This window comes from Eubalaena glacialis, chromosome 5 (genome assembly GCF_028564815.1).
Source record: "Eubalaena glacialis isolate mEubGla1 chromosome 5, mEubGla1.1.hap2.+ XY, whole genome shotgun sequence".
Lineage (NCBI taxonomy): Eukaryota > Metazoa > Chordata > Mammalia > Artiodactyla > Balaenidae > Eubalaena > Eubalaena glacialis.
Genome location: NC_083720.1, coordinates 21,986,584 through 22,000,474, shown reverse-complemented (window position 1 = coordinate 22,000,474; position 13,891 = coordinate 21,986,584).

The following is a 13,891-nucleotide window of genomic DNA, read 5'->3' as shown; positions in this document are numbered from 1 at the left end:
CGGGTTCGAGCCCTGGCCCGGGAAGATCCCACATGCCACGGAGCAACTAAGCCCGTGTGCCACAACTACTGAGCCTGCGCTCTAGAGCCCGCGAGCCACAACTACTGAGCCCGCGTGCCAAAACTACTGAAGCCTGTGCACCTACAGCCTGTGCTCTGCAACAAGAGAAGCCACCACAACGAGAAGCCCATGCACCGCAACGAAGAGTAGCCCCCGCTCGCTGCAACTAGAGAAAGCCTGTGCACAGCAAACGAAGACACAACACAGCCAAAAATAAATATAAAATAAATAAATAAAATTTTTTAAAAAATGCTAACCATCATCTGATAATGCAGCATTGCCACAAACCTTCAATTTGTGAAAAACACAATGCCTTTGAAGTGCAGTAAAGCAAAGCACAATAATACAATATGCCTGTATATCATTCTTCAGTGTTAGCCATAGTCATCATGTTGTACATTACATCTCTAGCCCTTATCTTATAACTGGAGGTTTGTACCTTTTGACCATCTTCCTCCAATTCCCCCTCCCTCACCCTCTGCCTCTGGTAACTGCAGGTCTGATCTCTTTTTCTATGAGTTTGGTTTTTTGTTTGTTTTTTAAGATTATAAGTGATATCATACAGTATTTGTCTTTCTCTATCTGACTTATTTCACTTAGCACAATGCCTTCAAGATCCATCTGTGCTGTCACAAAATGGTAGGATTTTCTTGTTTTTTTAAATGGCTGAATAATATTCCATTGCATATATACACCACATCTCCTTTATCCATTCATCCACCAATGGACACTTCTTAGGATATTTCCATGTCTTGGTTGTTGTAAATAGTGCTGCTATGATCGGGGGGTGGGGGGAGGGGGGGTGCCACACAGATATCTTTTTGAGTTAGTGTTGTTTCCTTTGAATATATTCCCAGAAGTGGAATTGCTGGATCATGTGATAATTCTATTTTTAATTTTTTGAGGGTCTTTCATTTTGTTTTCCATAGTGGCTGCACCAATTTACAGTCTCACCGATAGTACACAAGGGTTCCCTTTTCTCAACATCCATGCACATTTGACTACTTTTGATTACAGCCAGCTGCAGCTGGCTTTAAAAAATGTGTTACTTAGGAAAGTTGAAATAGCTGAAGGGACCCTTAGTATTGAGCATTTTATTCCTAAAAAATATAGGGAGGTGAAGCAACTTGCCTAAGGTGGCCATCGAAAGTTAGGACTCAAAAAAAAAAAAAGTTAGGAGTCAATGAATCACCCCTTCTGTTCTCTGAGTTTCAAGTGGTAAAAAGTAGACACAAATGTTGAGAAAGAGTTAGTGTATTAATGGCTGCTAAAGCTGAATTAGAAGATGGAGCTGAGACCCAAGGTTGAAACGGCAGTGTTCTGTAACTTCGACTCAAAATGGACACCTTGGAGCCCTTCTGCAGGTGGTGTTGGCTCCGCAAAGCTGACTCCACCTACACTTGCCCGCCTGCCTCACTGACGAGTCTAGGTCTGCCGCGCAAGCTCAGCCACTGCGGAGTGCAGGTTAAGAGGGAAAGATGAGCCCTCGTGATTTCTGTGAATGACCCTCCTCAGATAACACTCCCCCGCTGAACAATGCCTTGTAGATCATCAGATGCTTTTACCGTGCCAGAAAATATTTATTTGAAATACTATTTGCTCTGTAATCTTAGCCAGAGTATTAATTTGTTTAGCCTGCCTCTTCAAACTACTTAGGCTAGGGAAAATGACAACCTAGAACCTGCCCAAATGATCGGTAATGACAGACTATTATTATTATTATTATTATTATTATTATTATTATTTTGGCTATCACTTTTCTTACCGTTTGGTAGATTTTCCCCTTAGCATCAAACAACTTGGTATAATACCTCGCAAATAGAAGTCTTCGAAGGATGATACAGAATGTTGTCCTTTGGCTTATTCATATCGATATGGAGCTAGTCCCCCAAATTCTCAAGGAGCTCTTTTATAGTTTCAAACAGTAAAACTGCTCCAAAAAACTGTAAAGCCTGAAGAGAAAGAAAGAAAAAAGAATCAGCCACATAAAGGCTAAGGATTTTTTACCACGTGGCAGTCAAGATAAAATTAGGTGAAAGAATGCGTTTCTGGGCACAAATAGCAGCTTATTCCCTAAAGTTAAGAACCTCATAGTGAAATGTAAGTAGGGAACTATAACTACCATTTTATTGTCACCTCATTAGCAAATCAGGTTGCTATCAGTGCAGGAATAAACACGGGCAGCCTTTGAGCACAGATAATACTAATTTACTTCTTTATACCTCCACCATGTCCCAAAAGATCTGAAGCATCTAAACATTATTGAGAAAAGAACAACCTTTTTTTTCAGGAATTTGGCACCTAACACAATTGCATTTAGCAGTGTGGATATGAATGAAATACACCAAAAAAGCCCAGTGAATAATTCACATATGTAGTCTCTGTAATTTGTTAAATCCTCTGTGCCTCTGGAAAACTCCAGGAACTAAAGTAACTGAAAGGGTTTGGAGGGTTGACACTGAAAGGCACTGCATCATATGTCTCCATGAGGAATCAACAACTATCAAGGTAAATACACACCTTAGTTTTAATTTACTACTTTACTTAGCCTCTTTCACTTAATCTCTTTCTTGCTCCTTTACTCTTGCTCTCTCTCCTCCAAATAAAGTCTTGTTTTTAAGTACAGAATAAATGAACTTAATAAATTAACCTTCAATCTCTGTGATCTTCTATCACAAATTAAAGTGGTTCAAGATATTTCACAGAGTTTTGACCATAAAACATAGGTTAAAAAGGATATTCTTTTTCATGTAGTAAAAATGGAGTATGCAGCTGTATATTTAGCTTGGTGGGTGGCTACCTTACAGTGGTACTTCTTCCCATTTCTATTAATGGAAAGTGTAACCTACACATGCTGTAAGAGAGGTTATTCCTTGGTGTGCCTTCCTTCACCTTTGGACTTAAATTTCTGTATTCTCTTGAATATAGAATCTAACTCCCTACTGCTGCAACTGTGATGTCTTTTGTTGACAGGAGAGTGACAGCTTGGGACCTGTATGTATATGGCTTGGTTTCTTTGGGTCGTGATTATTCTCATAACTGTTTTTATCACTGTGACACTGCACCCATTTTAATCATTCCTATATTCCAAAGATTTGGAAAAGCCTGCTCAGATAGAGTAATGAGAATAAAAACAAAAATAAACAAGTGGGACCTAATTAAACTTAAAAAGCTTTTGCACAGCAAAAGAAACCATAAACAAAATGAAAAGACAATCCTCAGAATGGGAGAAAATATTTGCAAATGAAGCAACTGACAAAGAATTAATCTTCAAAATATACAAACAGCTCATGCAGCTCAATATCACAAAAACAAAGAGCCCAATCCAAAAATGGGTGGAAGACCTAAATAGACATTTCTCCAAAGAAGACATAAAGACGGCTAACAAACACATGAAAAGATGCTCAACATCACTAATCATTAGAGAAATGCAAATCAAAACTACAATGAGGTATCACCTCACACCAGTCAGAATGGCCATCATCAAGAAATCTACAAACAATAGATGTTGGAGGGTGTGGAGAAAAGGGAACCCTCATGCATTGTTGGTGGGAATGTAAATTGGTACAGCCACTATGGAGAACAGTATGGAAGTTCCTTAAAAACCTAAATATGACCCAGCAATCCCACTCCTGGGCATATACCCAGAGAAAACCATAATTCAAAAAGACATATACACCCCAATGTTCATTGCAGCACTATTTACAATAGCCAGGACATGAAAACAACCTAAATGTCCATCAACAGAGGAATGGATAAAGAAGATGTGGTATGGTACATATATACAATGGAATATTACTCAGCCATAAAAAGGAACAAAATTGGGTCATTTGCAGAGACGTGGATGGACCTAGAGACTGTCATACAGAGTGAAGTAAGTCAGAAAAATATCATACATTAACACATACATGTGGAATCTAGAAAAATGGTATAGATGATCTTATTTGCAAAGCAGAAATAGAGACAGGGACGTAGAGAACAAACGTATGGATACCAAGGGGGAAAGGGGGGGGTGGGATGAATTAGGAGATTGGGATTGACATATATACACTATTGATACTACGTATAAAATAGATAACTAATGAGAACCTACTGTATAGCACAGGAAACTCTATTCACTGCTCTGTGGTGACCTAAATGGGAAGGAAATCCAAAAAAGAGGGGACATATGTATACATATGGCTGATTCACTTTGCTGTACAGTAGAAACTAACACAATATTGTAAAGCAACTATACTCCAATAAAAATTTTAAAAAAAAGAAGTAGTGAAAATAAATATTTGGAGAAGTTTTTGTTGAAAAAAAAAAAAAAAAAAGCCTGCTCAGAACATAGACTATCCCTTCAAAGTCCTTGCTGCTCTTTAGTTTATAAACTGAAATTGATGGTTCATCTATTTCAGTAGTTCTTAACATAGGGTACAAGAATAGAATCACCTGTAGGGATTTTAGAAAATGTATGTGATGATTTCTGAATGGGGCCCATATATCAGAATGTGTATTAATCTTCCCTCACCCCCTCTCCAGGATGATGCTATTGAGCCTTCAGGACTGAGAATCACAGAGCTATCTACACAACTGTCTTGTGCTGTTTGGAGGAGTAATGCAGCCTAATTGTGTAATAGACCCCGTAGCCAATCTGTCTGGCTTCAAATCCTGGCTGCTACTTTTTCCCAGTGTGACTTCAGGCAAGGTACTTAGCCATTCTGATCCTCAGTTTCCTCATTCGTAAAATGCGGATAGTGGTAATAATAGAACATACATCATACATGTAAAACAACCAGCATAGTGTCTGGCACATAACATGTAGTATAAAAGTGTATTAATAAATATTTGATTCTCACTCCCAGCAATTTTTCATTTTAAAATTTCTCCCAAATGTTAAGGAGAGCCTTATTTATGTATACGTGGTCTATGTATTTTAAGTGGTTAACAATCTGGTGTTCCTAAATAAAACACTAAAATTTTCTACTGTTTCCTTGTTTCATCCCTGTAATCACTCAGCATGTGCTTAAGAAAATCCAACTAAATGATTATACTATTTAATTAAAATTTGATTATTTACACCCTCACTTTATTCCAAAAGGGCTTGGGCAGGTTCTTACAAAATACATATATAACATAACAAGCTAAAAGAACTAAGTAATGAAATCAGGGCAAAAGATAAACAAGTGGAGGAGGACAAATTAACCTTTTAAGTTTGGGTCCCAAGAAGGCACCCTATAAGGTCCTATACTCTTTTAGTTCAGGCCCACATCATTCATTCAAGGCTAAATTCATACCAGAGGGATATTTTACACTATCTGCACAATAGCTTTCCTGGTAACACAAGAAACAGAAAGATGACTTTTATTATTGCTATTTTCATAAGCAGGAAAATTTAAGCTCTAAAAATGCAGCAAATTATTCTAGATGATTTTATAGGTTAGAAACACTGAAATACCAATATTCAGATGCTATTTGTTTTACCTAAAATGGCTTAATTTATAAAATAATGTTAGATAAAATATAAAGCCTTTAAAAATACCTGTTAGACATTACTGCCCCATAGAAGACAATGGTTTACATTCAACTGTCCAAAGAAATGAGCTTAAAATGTGTGTCAAATATGGCATTTATTTCCATTTCTATGATCCACTTTTATCAAAGCATGCAACTGCTTGTGGTTAGCTCTTAAGTCTATAAAAGGAGACTAATGAGAAGTTGAGAAGTTTGGCCTAGCAGTCACCCACAATCTCCTCTGGACATCCTTCCCCTGTGTTGTCAAACAGCTGTCACAAGTACACCCTACAGCCCCATCTGCAGGGCATCCATCCTGGATGGCTGCCTGCAGGCAGATAGGTTAGTGTGTATTCCCCTCAGCAGCCAGAAAATGTGCAGAGTTCTTGTGGACTAATCCACTAAGACAAGAGAAAGAGAAAATAACTGTCAAGTCTAAATTTGTTAGAAAGCCACTTAGTGCTTCAACACTGTTACTGTCAGGCTTGATTGCGGTAGCATTTCATTCTCTGTGTCAGAGGAGCCAGGTTTGAGATGGTGCACATCAGTTGCTGAGGATGTTAAACTCTTTAGGATTGTTTTGTTGGTGAATCTATTTCAAGACTAAAAATTTCCAGGGATCTTAAAAGTTATGGTGCCTCCCAGGACTTCCCAGGAGAATTCATGTGTATTAGTGTATATGTAATGTTCCCCCTCCCAGATAGCCAACACTGATCTTAATCTCCCTGAAAATGATAGGTTGGCAGGAAAAGTTAGAATCTGAGGTGAAAGTCTCCTGGTTATTCTAATTTTAGTTTTGATCTTAAGTTTTAGTGTCTTATATTTCAGGCTGATAATTTTTACTTATATTCTTACCAATCCATTCTGAAGGGTGAAGGATGTTAGAGCATAGAAACCCCATCTGTGTTTTGTATTCAGCACACAGACAACTATAGCTTTTAATTTCTTTCTTTGACTTCAGGGTAACTGGTGGGTTGTACTTAAAGATATAATTATCCTTCCTTACATGCCACTCACTCCTTTATAAGATAGCTGTCATCACCAGAAGCATTGTTCATTCATGCATTGGTTACTTATTGACTGATTACTAGGTACATGATCCTGGGGTAGGTATTTTGGAGAATACAGAGAGCAACAACAACAAAAATTAAATGGTAGTGGGGAAACATGGATTTTCATGTCTGATCTAGGTTTGAATCTCAGCTCCATCATTAATTTGTTGTAAAATTCTCAATTATTTTCCTTTAATCTGTTTGTCTATCCTCATGCCAGTTCCACACTGCCTTAGTTACTGTAGCTTTGTAGTACTGAAATCCGGAAGTGTGAGTTTTCTAGCTGTATTTTTTTTTTGCTATTTTGCTTCCCTTGAATCTCCATATGAATTTTAGAATCAGCATGTCAATTTCTGAATAAAATGTCAACTAATATTTTTGATAGGAATTGTGTTGAATCTGTAGGTCAATTTGGGGAGTATTGGCATCTTAACAACATCAAGTCTTTCCATCCATGAACAGGTCTTTCCATTTATTTAGGTCTTCATTGGTTTCTTTTAATGATATTTTGTTGTTTTCAGTGTACTTATGTTGCACTTATTTTGTTAGATTTATTCCTAAGTATTCTTTTTGATACTATTATCAATAGAATTGTTTTCTTAAGTTCATTTCCTAGTTCATTACTAGTGTTTATTAATATAAATGATTATTTTTGTAAACTGGTTTTGTATCCTGCAACCATGCTGAACTTGTTTATTAGTTCTAATTGTGTGTGTGACATAAAAATCATGTAACTTTCAAATAGAGATGGTTTTACTTCCTCCTTTCCAATCTGGATGCTTCTATTTCTTTCTCTTATCTAACTTCCCTGGCTAATACCTCCAGTTTAATGTTATACAGAAGTGTTAAGAGTGAACATTCTTATTTTTGATCATTGAGAGAAAACATTCAGTCTTTCACCATTGAGTATGATGTAAGCTGAGGTTTTGTTTTTGTTTTTTGTAAACGTCCTTTATCAGGTTGAGGAAGTTCCCTTCTATTCCTCATTTGTTGCGTGTTTTTATCATGAAAGAATTTTGGATTTTGTCAAATGCTTTCTGTGACTCTACTGAGATGATCATGTGGCTTTTATCTTCTATTTAGTTAATATAGTGTATTACAATGATTGATTTTCATATGTTGAGCCCACCTTTCATTTCTGGGTTAAATCCCATTTGGATATTTTTATTTTTAAACCATTGGTCTAGAGCAATATTTCCCCAATATAAGCTGCAGAGCAATAATTCCATTGGATGCTAATAGCTGCTCCATGAAAAAAGAGTTACATTAAGTAAATTTGAGAAATGCTGCATTAGAGTTAAATAGGTTTCTTTACAGCATACTATCTCAGAGACTATAATATACTAATAGACTTTGCAAATCTCTAAGAAGGAGATATGGTATGCCATGTTTTACAAACTTGTCTGGCAAGGGTACTTTGTGAAATTAATTTTCCATCAAATACATCTTGAGAAATATTGGTCCCAAGAATTTTTTTGTTTGTTTTTTTTAGAACTAGGTGTCTCTCTTTTTTTAAAAAAAAAAATTTATTTATTTGGTTGCACTGGGTCTCTTAGTTGTGGCAGGCAGGCTCCTTAGTTGTGGGAGGTGGGCTCCTTAGTTGTGGCTCGTGCGCTCCTTAGTTGTGGCATGCGAACTCTTAGTTGTGGCATGCACGTGGGAACTAGTTCCCTGAGCAGGGATCGAACCTGGGCCCCCTGCATTGGGAGCGTGGAGTCTTAACCACTGTGCCACCAGGGAAGTCCCGGTCCCAAGAATTTTGATTAAACTTCTTTAGCATGTAATAGTGACCTAGAAAAGCTTAAAACTGCCAGGATTATCAATATTTAAAATTATATATTGCTGTCTAGAAAAATGCATTCAACATACAATAAATATTCATAGAGTGTCTATTATGTGTCAGGTACTCTTCTAGGCACTGGAAAGGTAGCAACAGGAAAAAATGACAAAAGAAATCTCTGCTCTGTGGAATGTACATTCTGGAAGAGAGGCAAACAATGAACATAAAAATTATGCAAATCATAAAATATGTTAGAGAGTACTATATATTACATAAAAAAGAAAAATCAAGTAAGTTCCTTGACACCAGTCTTGATGATGATTTCCTGGATTTGACACCGAAAGCAAAAGGAACAAAAGCAAAAATAATCAAATGGAACTACATCAAACTAAAAGGCTTCTGCACAGCAAAGGAAACTGTCAACAAAATGAAAAGACAACTTACTGAATGACAGAAAATATTTGCAAATCATGTATCTGATAAGGGGTTAATATCCAAAATACATCACTCATACAACTCAATAGCAAAAAACCCCAAACAATCTGATTTAAATATGGGGGGGGTAGGATGATCTGAATAGATATTTTTCCAAGAAGACATACAGATGCCGAACAGGTACATGAAAAGGTGTTCAACGTCACCAATTATCAGGAAAATGCAAACCAAAACCACAATGAGATATCACCTTACACCTGTTAGAATGGTTATTATTTAAAAAACCAAGAAATAATGTTTCTAGGTACTTTTGCCATAAGCATCTTTACCACAAGCATTTTTGCCACATTTCTGCTGCATAACTAATTGGCTGTAAGGTAATTTTGCTGTAAAAGATAAAATAACTGGTTGATAGCTTGGTTTGACATACAAAAAGCATGACAGATGATGATGATTTTACACCAAGAATTGGTTTTTTATTTTGAAACACACTACATGGGAGGAGAAAGAGGCCAGATCCACATTTCCCATAGAACTTTGTAATGTCTCTCAATGGACACGTGACATAATATTCCAAGAACAAACAACAGTGTGGAAGGCTTTCACAACACAATAAAAAGCTCAGTTATAAATATGCATTCTAGTATTTGGAAAGTCTATCTTAATGAAGGAAGAAATTTTAGTGAAAAAGAAAAAGTGTGATGCTCAACAAGGAGAAGGATCAACAAGCCAAAAAAAAAAAGAAAAAAAGAAATAAAATACTATGAAAAAAAGACTTTGAAGACAAGTGCTTAGGTACAAACCACAAAATAAGTTATTTGCACAATATTGCCAAGAATCTTCACAGATTTTAAATGTATTCAAGTATTTTGTATTTTGCGATAAAGTCTTTTTAATTTTATTATTCATTTTTGATGTTTCCTGTTTATGTTCCTTTTAATGTCCCTCTTTTATTTTTTGTTCTTTTATCTTTTATGGCAAAACTGCCTTGTGGCTAAGTAGTTATGTGGCAAAAATGTTTCCAGCAAGAATGCTTGCGGCAAACGTGTCTACAGCAAAGACAGTTATGAAGAAACTACCGGACGTGGAAATAGCAAGTGTTGGCGAGGATGTGGAGAAGAGAAACCTTGTGCACCATTGGTGGGAATGTAAGTTAGTGCAGCCGCTGTGGAAAACAGTATGGCGGGGTCCTCCTAAACTTAGACATAGAACTACCATGTGATCCAGCGGTTCCACTTCTCTGGTATTTACCTGAAGAAAACGAAAACACTAATTCAAAAAACTACATGCACCCTCATGTTCACTGCAGCATTATTTACAATAGCCAAGACATGGAAACAACTTAAATGTTAATTGACAGATAAATGGATAAAGAAGATATGGTATTATACATACAGTGGAATATTATTCAGTCATTAAAAGAAATGGAATCCTGCCATTTGCTACAACATGGATGGACTTTGAGGGCATTACGCCAAGTGAGGTAAGTCAGACGGAGAAAGACAAACACTGTATGATTTCATATGTGGAATCTTTAAAAACACAAGCTCACAGACACAGAGAACAGATTTGTGTTTGTCAGAGGTGGGGGGTGGGGGCTGGCAAATGGGTGAAGGGGCTCAAAAGGCACAAGTACAAACTTCCAGTTATAAAATAAATAAATCACGGGGATGTAATGCACAGCATGGGGACTGTACTTACAAATAGTGTGTTCCATATTTGACAGTTGCTAAGAGAGTAGATCTTAAAAGCACTCATCACAAGAAAAAAAAAATTGGTAGCTATGTGTAGTAATGGATGTTAATAGACTTCTTGTAGTGATCATTTTGTGATATATACAAATATCAAATCATTATGTTTTATACCTGAAACTAATACAATTTTATATGTAAATTACACCTCAATTTAAAAAAAAGAAAATGAAAAATCGGCTTAAGAGGTTTTGGAAATTATGGGTAGGAGGATGGGAAACACAATGAAATATTTATAGGACATTCAGGCTAGAGTGGACTGATTGAGAGGGAAGGTGGTAGGAGCATTCATTGCCTCTTACCTGGATTACTGCAGTAGATCCTAACTAATTTCACTGCTTCAACTTTTGCTTCTTTCCCCCACCCCATGGGTTGACAGTAGTCTCTCTGTGTGTGTAGGGGGGATGGAGGTCTAGGTGACGGGAGTAGGCAAAAGTAAAAGCAGTGAAATTAGTTAGGGGTCTATTTCAGTAATCCAGGTGAGAGAGGATGGAGGCTCAAACCAGCAGTGAAGTGTTCATATTCTGGGTATTTTGAATATGGAGTCAACAGGATTTCCTGGATAAGACAAGAGAGAAGCTTGGATAAGAGGTATGAGAGAAGGAGAGAAGTCAAAAATGATTCTAAAGTTTTGGTCTTGTGCAACTTTAGAATAACGTTTCATCAACAGAGAAGGGAAGACTTCCCATGGTGCAGTGGTTAAGAACCCGCCTGCCAATGCAGGGGACACGGGTTCGAGCCCTGGTCCAGGAAGATCCCATATGCCTCGGAGCAACTAAGTCCATGCGCCACAACTACTGAGCCTGCACTCTAGAGCCCATGCTCCGCAACAAGAGAAGCCACCGCAATGAGAAGCCTGTGCACCGCAACGAAGAGTAGCCCCCGCTCGCCACAACTAGAGAAAGCCCTCACGCAGCAACGAAGACCCAACGCAGCCAAAAATAAGTAAATTAAAAAAAATAATAAATTTATTTAAAAAAAAATACAGAGAAGGGAAAGTATGTGGGCGGAGCAAGTTTGTGAAAGGAAGTGAAGATTTCAGTTTTGGAACATGCTGCACTTACGATTTCTACTTTTATATATTAACTCAGCGTAGGAATTAAGACACATGGTCTCTATTGTTGACTTGATGAGGTACATCTTTTACTTAATACCAGTAGAGACACCAATCTGCCAGTACTTTACATTGTGAATAGCTAAAGACATGAGAAAAAAGCCAGAATTAAATAGATGCTATTTATACTACTTATTCTTTCATTTGTATCGTCCCCCCCCTTTTTCCAAAAAATTGACTGGTTTTTAGAATTTGTCTTTTTGTGGACTAAGGAGCTTGCCTAAAGTACTTGTTGATCCTGTATTACCAACCAACCAACCAACCCAGCCCACAAAATAACAACCAAAAACAAAACAAAGAAAACAACAAAACTCCTCCATTTGTCTTCTTATGGAGTAATCATTCTCCAGTCTTTTGCTTTTAAAATGCACATCCAGGGCTGACACATAACTGTGAATTAAATAGACTACTTTCCCCCAGCAATTGAAGAGGTGATGGAAACAACTGGGAGAGCACTAGTGACTGAGGAGAGGAAACTATAGTCTGCAGGGTATAGATTATCCAGAGGAGGGTGGCACTGTTGCCTGTCATCCTGGGCATATCTTGGGCTATATTTCCCAGCTTCCTTTGAAGTGAGGTGTGGCCACGTAACTGAATTCCAACCAGTGGAATATGAGTAGAAGTGGCCTGGTCTACTTCTAGGCCTGGTCCAGGAAACCACTCCACTTGATGATATTTATTCCATCCCATTTTGATTAGCTGAAGACTAGCCTGACATATTGAAACAACATGTTGAAAATAATGGATCCAAAACTGGAAGAAGCCTAGGTCTCTGAATTCTGCTCAAAGAAGACCATCTGTCAACCAAGAATTCCCATTTTGGACTTAACATGAGTGGGAAATAAATGTTTACTGTATTTGAGCTATCATACATTTGTAAGTTTATTTGTTATAGCAGCTAATGGTCTCAAAATTAATGCAAAGAGAGAAACAGGGGTTCAAAAGCACGCTTACTGCTCACATTTCCCTATTTAGCTCTCCAGTTTGGAGCCAATTATTATTATTATATTTTTTAAAATTTACTTTCCATTTATTTTCTATGCATGTACTTTTAAACAGTTAATATCGATCAGGGCAAATAGATTATATCTGGAGCCAATTATTTCCTTCAAATGTCCTATAAGCATATAGTTTGAGGAGTGGAATTACAAGTGCATACCTTGTAATGTAGGGCTTAAACTAAGCTCATGGAACATTCCATATACTATAATACTGACTTTAGCATGAATTTAAAGATATAAATCTTTGAGGCTTGAGAAATTAGCAAGCATTACTGAGATATTCAGTTTTCCCAATTTGATTTGCATTGCCAGCTAAATCTGTTTACTGAGTTCATGGTGGCATTTAGAGATCTAATTCAATGCTCTATTTGTTAATTTCTGATCATGCTTTTGGATCATAGCCTTTCTCAAATATTACATCCTTTCTAGGGCAGTATTTATTATGGAAAAGTTTTCTTAGAAGTTTTTCACATTTTTAATATATCCATCCCTTGGCTTTAGAGGCATACAGGGTAAAGACTACATTTTCAAATTTCATATACACACGTCCTTAAGAGAAAAATAAATTTGTTTTCAACATGGGAGAATCTTCTGCAATGACTCCATGTTAAGCACACATTCTTTAAAATAAAGTACAAAATTACAAAAGTGTGGACTTTCTAACCTTGTACTGAGAGGAAAAATATAAGTAAATTAACCTTCTGTAAGGAAATGAAAATATTTGAAGATTTTATCTACAAATTTAGATACCTAGAGTAAAAATCTTCTGGTATTTAAACTCTGGCTTAGTTTCTGTGAAGACAGATACTACCTGGTATACTATAATAATACATGAACATTGGCAAGCTCCCCTTCCTCAAATATCTCCTCTAAGTAGGTGACACAGGGTCTCAAATGTATCTATGTCTTGCAATACTCCCAATAGTAGTAGCAGTAAAAAAAATAATAATAAAGATAAAGTTTTATTGAGCACTATCATGTGTCAGGGACTATGTAAAGCACTTTTTATGAATCTTTTAAGGTAATTCTCACAAGGACTCCATGAAGAGGCAAATATTATTTTCTACTTTTCCAGTGAGGAAGTTGAAGCACGGATAAGTTTAATGACTTGTTCAAGGTTATATTTAGTATGTGAGAGAGCTAGGAACTGAACAATTTGGCAGTCTGGCCCCAGAGCCAATGCTCAATATTCCTGGAAAGGC